This window comes from Colobus angolensis, unplaced genomic scaffold (genome assembly GCF_000951035.1).
Source record: "Colobus angolensis palliatus isolate OR3802 unplaced genomic scaffold, Cang.pa_1.0 Scaffold524, whole genome shotgun sequence".
Taxonomy (NCBI): Eukaryota; Metazoa; Chordata; class Mammalia; order Primates; family Cercopithecidae; genus Colobus; species Colobus angolensis.
The window spans coordinates 582,512-589,896 of NW_012118755.1; the positions used below are offsets into that span (position 1 = coordinate 582,512).

Sequence of the window (7,385 nt, forward strand, 5' to 3'; positions counted from 1 at the left end):
CTTCCTTCCTTCCTTCCTCTCTCTCTTTTTCTCTTTCTTTCTTTCTTTCTTTCTTTCTTTCTTTCTTTCTTTCTTTCTTCTCTTTCTTTCTTTCCTTCTCTCTTTCTTTTCTTTCTCTCTCTCTCTCTTTCTTTCTTTCTCTTGCTCTCTCTCTTTTTTTTTTTAACTGAAGTAACCAGCGCTGCATAAGATCAGTTTGTGTTCCCCAGCATGTGGTGAGTTAGAAAAGATGTGATAAAGATGAAGCAGTAACAGTTCACCTGTGAGGAGAAGGAACCTGAAATGTCTTCGTGCATCATTCTGTGCCAGGACTTCCCATGAAGTACCTTATTTAAAGCATCACAGTCCCCATTTTATGAAAGAAAATTTAAGTCTGCAACATCCCCCAGGCACCTGCAGCAGAGAGTGGATTCATCAAGATGCAAAGCTGCTGGTCTGCCCCTGCATGCTGCTTCCTGCCCCAAGTGTGAGGGGGACGAGCTGCCCTTTTTTCACCTGCACCTCCCTGGGCAGAACAGAGCATATCCATAATACTTTCTGCAGAAGTATCACTTCTATTTAACACCAGAAACACCGGGTACCAACTTTAAATTTTAAGTAAAGGAAAATGTGGAGCACTTGCAAAGTTACAAAACAAAAAGAAACACAGGAGGAAAATATTCCAATCCATTCTCCACCCTCAGCATTGACACAACAAAATAAAAGAGAACCCGCAACAACAAGATTTGCAAAATTTTGTAGTCAGAATCCCCAGCTTCTCTTCTCAGCCTTCCCTGTCCCTCAACTTTGCCTACTAAAATTCTGTTCCATTCAAAGGTCAAGGGAGACTCTGTATTGTTTTTGAGGTTTGGCTTTCCAAAAACCTTGGTTTTCATGAGTGTGCATGTCAAAGCTAAATCCCCTTCTCTTGTTACTGTGAGCTGTTTCAGAAAGGGTGGGAATGTAAGTTTCAAATGTACCTGCTAAAGGTGGCTGTGCAATGCTGACAGTTAGTAACTGTGCACGCTTCAAAGAGTTTGGCCGAGCTGCAGGTGTGTTGAGTTCAACCATGATCTGCTGGGAATGCACATTCTCAGTGCAGGAGAAATGAAGTTGGTTCTAATTCTGCAATGCTGCAGAAAAAAAATGACTAGGCATTATGAATTATGCCTGAAATTCCAGCACTTTGGGAGGCTGAGGCAGAAGGATGGTTTGAGACCATTGTAGAAAATAGAATGGTCTATTTGAGGCCAGTCTAGGAAATATAGTGAGACTTCTGTCTCTACAAAAAATAAAATTAGCTGGTTATGGTGGTGCACCTATAAGTCCCAGCAATTGGGACGCCGAGGAGGGAGAATGAGGATTGTTTGTGCCCAAGAGACTGAGGCTGCACTAAGCTATGATTGTGCCACTGCACTCCAGCCTGGATGACAGAGTGAGACCCTGTCTGGAAAAATAAATTACCATGGGCAGATTAAGTGGTTAGTGAGCCCACACTAATTTGCCACAGAAGGGAGGAAGCAAATTTGAGGCTGAAATCTAGTTCTTCATTTCCTGAAATCATTCATGCTCACTCTCTCCTTGCATGAAATGCCAACAATCTGGTTTCAATTTTAAGCTTACATTTGCAGCAAACAGTGCAGGTATCTCAGTTCAATGCCTTGGAACCCCCTCTAAGGATGATTCTACTAGCACTCATTTGAGAAGCCCCGTGTGAATGCAAAATAATTTTTACTTAAACAATCAAGTAATCCCATAGCACCTGCATACCTATGAAAACTCAAAAACTACCTTACTCACCTGAGCATGATGTTTAAATACCAAGCCACTGGTATGTCTGGAACACCTGCACAAAGGAGATGTAAACCCACAAACATCTGCCAACTTAGCTTCCCTGTCACCTGCAACTGATGGTGGGCAAGATTGAGTAATCCCATGAAAATATCATTCCTACAAATTTAGAGTCACAAAAAACAAAAGACATAACAAACACACTCTTTTTGAAAGTAGACCTTATCAATGTTATTTATCACTAAAGCACAAGGGAGTTTCATCAATGGACCTTGCTTTTTTGAAGCCACAAAAGTTAGTGGTGGTTTATTGACAGAATGACAGATAAAGAGTTTCTCAGAATCATCCCCACATGCTCTTAACAAGCATATATACCCTCCAGGAAAATTAGGCAGTCCTTCCTGGGGGTTATAATTTAAATACACTAAAATGCACAAATCTTACACATTTAGTTTTTGGCATTTTAGCAACTGTTTACACTTTTGTAGCTACCACCCAAAACAAGATATAAGACATTTTTATTATTCCAGAAAGTCATCCTGTGCCCTTTTCAGTCAATCTCCACACTCGACAGGCTGCTGTCACTATAGCTAAGTTTTGCCTATTCTCAAACTTCACATAAATGGAATGACAGGGCATGAGTTATGTTGAATCTGGCTTCGTTCACTCAATATAATGTCTTTGAGATGAATTCATGTTGTTACACGTAACTGTAACACATTCATTTTATTTTTGGAATAGTATTCCATTGCATGAATATATCACAATCTCTTTATCCAATCTCTTGTTTGTGGACATTTAGATTATTTCCAGTTTAGACCTATTATTAAGAATAAGGCTGCTATGGAAAAGCTTCTACAAGTATTTTTGTGGGACATATGTTTCCAATTTTTTTTTACATACACAACTGGTAGTGGGATTGCCCTGTTATTTGGGAAGACTATGATTAGCTTTATAAGAAACAGCCAGAGTTTTCCAAAGTGGCTGTCAGGACAAAGTAAATACACATGCATTCCAGTTGCTCCAGGTCCTTGCCAGCATTTGGTATGGCATCTTTCTGATGTGAGCCACTCTATTTTATCTCACTGAAAAGTTTCTATCAATCACTTATTAGGGCATTCAGAATATCCTGTAAAATGCCAGTATGACCTGACGATTCATGGATCCTAAATTAGAGTACTACTTTTGGGTAGTTGCATTAAGGCAAATGATCAAGAAGATCAAGATACATCTTCCTGGATCTTCAATCTCACCTAAAGATTTGGAGAACATATCATTTTACAAGAAAACCAGTAAAATTTTCAGAATACATTTGATTAATTTCTTTTTACCTAAAAACAGAGTCTTTAAATAAGTATCATTTTTGAGATGCAATACCATACTGAGGTGTGTTCTTTTTCTCTTACCCTACTAGAGGTATTTCAGGGCAAGTTTGAGGAACATGGAATTAACGGTCATCAATGCATTGCTGGGTTTGAAAACGATTTACATCAATCAGCGGAGGACCTCCACTGGTGATGTCAGCAGGAGCTCAGGATGTTCAGGTAGACATGGAAGGCTTTGAATCCCCAACCTTGAATGATGTTATGACTGTGCTTATAACCAGGCTTCCCTTGTTGTGGTCATTGCTGTGAATCAAGGTTGTTTTGTCTTCCATGCAGTGGATTTGCTGAGGTGCTTCTCAAATCTGTATCTCAGAATTGAGACATAAGAGAAAGATTCTCAGGAGGGGAGAGATATTCTCTTGGGGACATGATGATTGACTTCCTCGGCCTCACTGAGCAGCAGTGAATATGGACCAGGGGAGGAGAGTGGTAGGCCTCACAGGGACAGTCTCAGCACAGTGGAGCATGGTGCCAAAGAGTGAGGACTTAAGATTCAGATGAACCTTTCCTGGAACTGTGCCTCTGTGCCTTAGACTGAAACACTTAAGAGGTTAATTAACCTCTCTTTGCCTCACTTTCCCTCTCTGTAAAACCAAGACAGCAGTAGAACCTACCTCACAGAACTGCCCTGCCTAGCATGTTAGCTGCACTCCTACTTCCACACGTTCCTTTTCACCAGAAGCCCAAGAAGCTGTGGAATGAAAATTTCAAAACTGAGCATTTGCTTCTTCCTTCCTCGAATTCTACTTCTCCACCCACAAATATCTGTACAGTGCCTTCCAGTGATCTTAAAACAGCTCTGGTTGTAAAATCACTTAACTGGAGCCAATGAGGTAAGAGGCTAGAACACAGAACCAGGAATCTGACCCCTGAAGGCTGGCCATGATCCATCCCACAGGCAGCCTTCCCAGAGCAGAAAAATCCAGGGAGCTGCTTAATGAGACATTTTCCCTAATGTTTTCTTTAACTCGGACAACTGCAACTGAAATTTAGCAGCAGCTTGTAGCCCCCCAAAATTCTTTCTCTTTCTCCCTCTCTCTGACTCTCCCTCTTGCTGTTACTCTTTTTACTGCCTTTACATACAAAACTACATGTTTGTTTGTTTGTTTTAATAGAATGATGTTCTTGGAGAAGAAAATATTTAAGAAAGATATCATGGTAACACTAATGAAAATTGTAAAAAATGTCCACATTTAAAAGTTAAAATAATGCTATCTACTTTTAACATTGATTTACTTCCTTCATAAAATGAATAATGTGATCTGTGCCAAGATGGCCCAATAGGAAGAGCTCCAGTCTCCAGCTCCCAGCGTGAGTGACATGGAAGATGGGTGATTTCTACATTTCCAACTGAGGTACCAGGCTCATCTCACTGGCGCATGGAGGACAGTGGGTGGAGGACAGTAGGTGAACCCAATGAGAGAGAGTCGAAGCAGGGCAAGGCATTGCCTCACGTGGGAAGTGCAAGGGGGAAGGGAATTCCCATTCCTAGCCAAGGGAAACTGTGACACACATCACCTGGAAAATCAGGTCACTCTCATCCTAATACTGCGCATTGCCAAGGGTCTTAGCAAATGGCACACCAGGAGATAATATCCCGTGCCTGGCTTTGAGGGTGCCACACCCATGGAGCCTCCCTCATTGCTAGCACAGCAGTCTGAGATCTAACTGCAAGGTGGCAGTGAGGCTGGGGGTGGGGCACCTGCCATTACTGAGACTTAAGTAGGTAAACAAAGTGGCGGCGAAGCTCAAACTGAGTGGAGCCCACTGCAGCTCAAGGAGGCCTGACTACCTCTGTAGACTCCACCTCTGGGGACAGGGCATAGCCAAACAAAAGGCAGCAGAAACCTCTGCAGATGTAAATGTCCCTGTCTGACAGCTTTGAAGAGAGTAGTGGTTTTCCCAGCATGGAGTCTGAGATCTGAAAACGGACAGGCTGTCTGCTCAAGTAGGTGCCTGACCGCCGAGTAGCCTAACTGGGAGATATCCCCTACTAGGAGCAGACTGACACCTCACACCTCACATGGCCAGGTACACCTCTGACATGAAGCTTCCAGGGGAACGATCAAACAACAACATTTGCTTGTCAGCAATGTTCACTCTTCTGCAGCCTCTGCTGCTAATACTCAGGCAAACAGTCTGGAGTGGACATCCAGCAAACTCCAACAGACCTGCAGCTGAGGGTCCTGACTGTTAGAAGGAAAAATAGCAAACAGAAAGGACATCCACACCAAAACCCCATCTGTATGTCACCATCATCGAAGACCAAAAGTAGATAGAACAACAAAGATGGGGAAAAAGCAGTATAGAAAAGCTGGAAATTCTGAAAATCAGAGTGCCTCTCCCCCTCCAAAGGAACACAGCTCTTCACCAGCAATGGAACAAAACTGGATGGAGAATGACTTTGATAAGAAGAAGACTTCAGAAAATCACACTTCTCCGAGCTAAAGCAGGAATTACAAACCCTGTGCAAAGAAACTATAAACCTTGAAAAAGGATTAGATGAATGGCTAAGTAGAATAATCAATGCAGATAAGTCCTTAAACGACCTGATAGAGATGAAAACCATGACATAGGAACTATGTTGCAAATGCACAAGCATCAGTAAATGACTCGATCAACTGGAAGAAAGGATATTGGTGATTGAAGATCAAATGAATGAAATGAAGCGAGAAGAGAAGTGTTGAGAAAAAAGAATAAAAAGAAATGAACAAAGACTCCAAGAAATATGGGACTATGTGAAAAGACCAAATCTGTGTCTGATTGGTGTACCTGAAAGTGACGGGGAGAATGGAACCAAGTTGGAAAACACTCTGCAGGATACCATCCAGGAGAACTTCCCCAACCTAGCAAGGCAGGCCAACATTCCAATTCAGGAAATACAGAGAACACCACAAGGATACTACTCCAGAAGAGCAACTTTAAGACACATAATTGTAAGATTCAACAAAGTTACATGAAGGTAAAAATGTTAAGGGCAACCAGAGAGAAAGGTCGGGTTACCCACAAATGGAAGCCCATCAGACTAACAGAGGAACTCTCAGCAGAAACTCCACAAGCCAGAAGAGAGTGGATGCCAATATTCAACATTCTTAAAGAAAAGAATTTTCAACCCAGAATTTCATATCCAGCCAAACTAAATTTCATAAGTGAAGGAGAAATAAAATCCTTTACAGACAAGCAAATGCTGAGAGATTTTGTCACCACCAGGCCTGCCCTACAAGAGCTCCTGAAGGAAGCACTAAACATGGAAAGGAACAACAGATGCCAGCTATTGCAAAAACATGTCAAAATGTAAAGACCATTGATGCTAGGAAGAAACTGCATCAGCTAACAAGCAAAATAACTAGCTAACATTATAATGACGTGATCAAGTTCACACATAGCCATATTAATCTTTTTTTTTTTTTTTTTTTTTTAGAGACGGGATTTCACCATGTTAGCCAGGATGGTCTCGATCTCCTGACCTCATGATCCGCCCATCTCGGCCTCCCAAAATGCTGGGATTACAGGCTTGAGCCACCTCACCTGGCCGCCATATTAATCTTAAATGTAAATGGGATAAATGGTCCAATTAAAAGCCACAGACTGGCAAATTGGATAAAGAGTCAAGACCCATCAATTTGCTGTATCCAGGAGACCCATATCACGTGCAGAGACACATATGGACTCAAAATAAAGGGATGGAGGAAGATCTACCAAGCAAATGGAAAAGAAAAAATGGCAGGGGTTGCAATTCTAGTTTCTGATAAAAAAAAACTTTAAACAAAGATCAAAAGAGACAAAGAAGGCCATTACATAATGGTAAAGGGATCAATTCAAAAAGAAGAGCTAACTATCCTAAATATATATGCACCTAATACAGGAGCACCCAGATTCATAAAGCAACCGCTTAGAGATTTACAAAGAGACTTAGACTCCCACACAATAATAATGGGAGACTTCAACACCCCACTGTCATCATTAGAAAGATCAATGAGACAGAAAGTTAACAAGGATATCCAGGAATTGAACTCAGTTCTACACCAGCAGACCTACTAGACATCTACAGAACTCTCCACCCCAAATCAACAGAATATACATTGTTCTCAGCACCACATCACACTTATTCCAAAATTGACCACATAACTGGAAGTAAAGCATGCCTCAGGAAACATAAAAGAACAGAAATTATAACAAACTGTCTCTCAGACCACAGTGCAATCAAACTAGAACTCAGGACTAAGAAAC

General features: G+C 41.5%; 1 protein-coding gene across 1 annotated transcript in view; it reads left to right on the forward strand.

Annotated features, from left to right (window-relative positions):
* Positions 1 to 7,385, forward strand: part of ZNF248 (zinc finger protein 248) — a 363,665-nt gene that overhangs the window by 91,537 nt on the left and 264,743 nt on the right. The gene's annotated exons all lie outside the window — the stretch shown is intronic.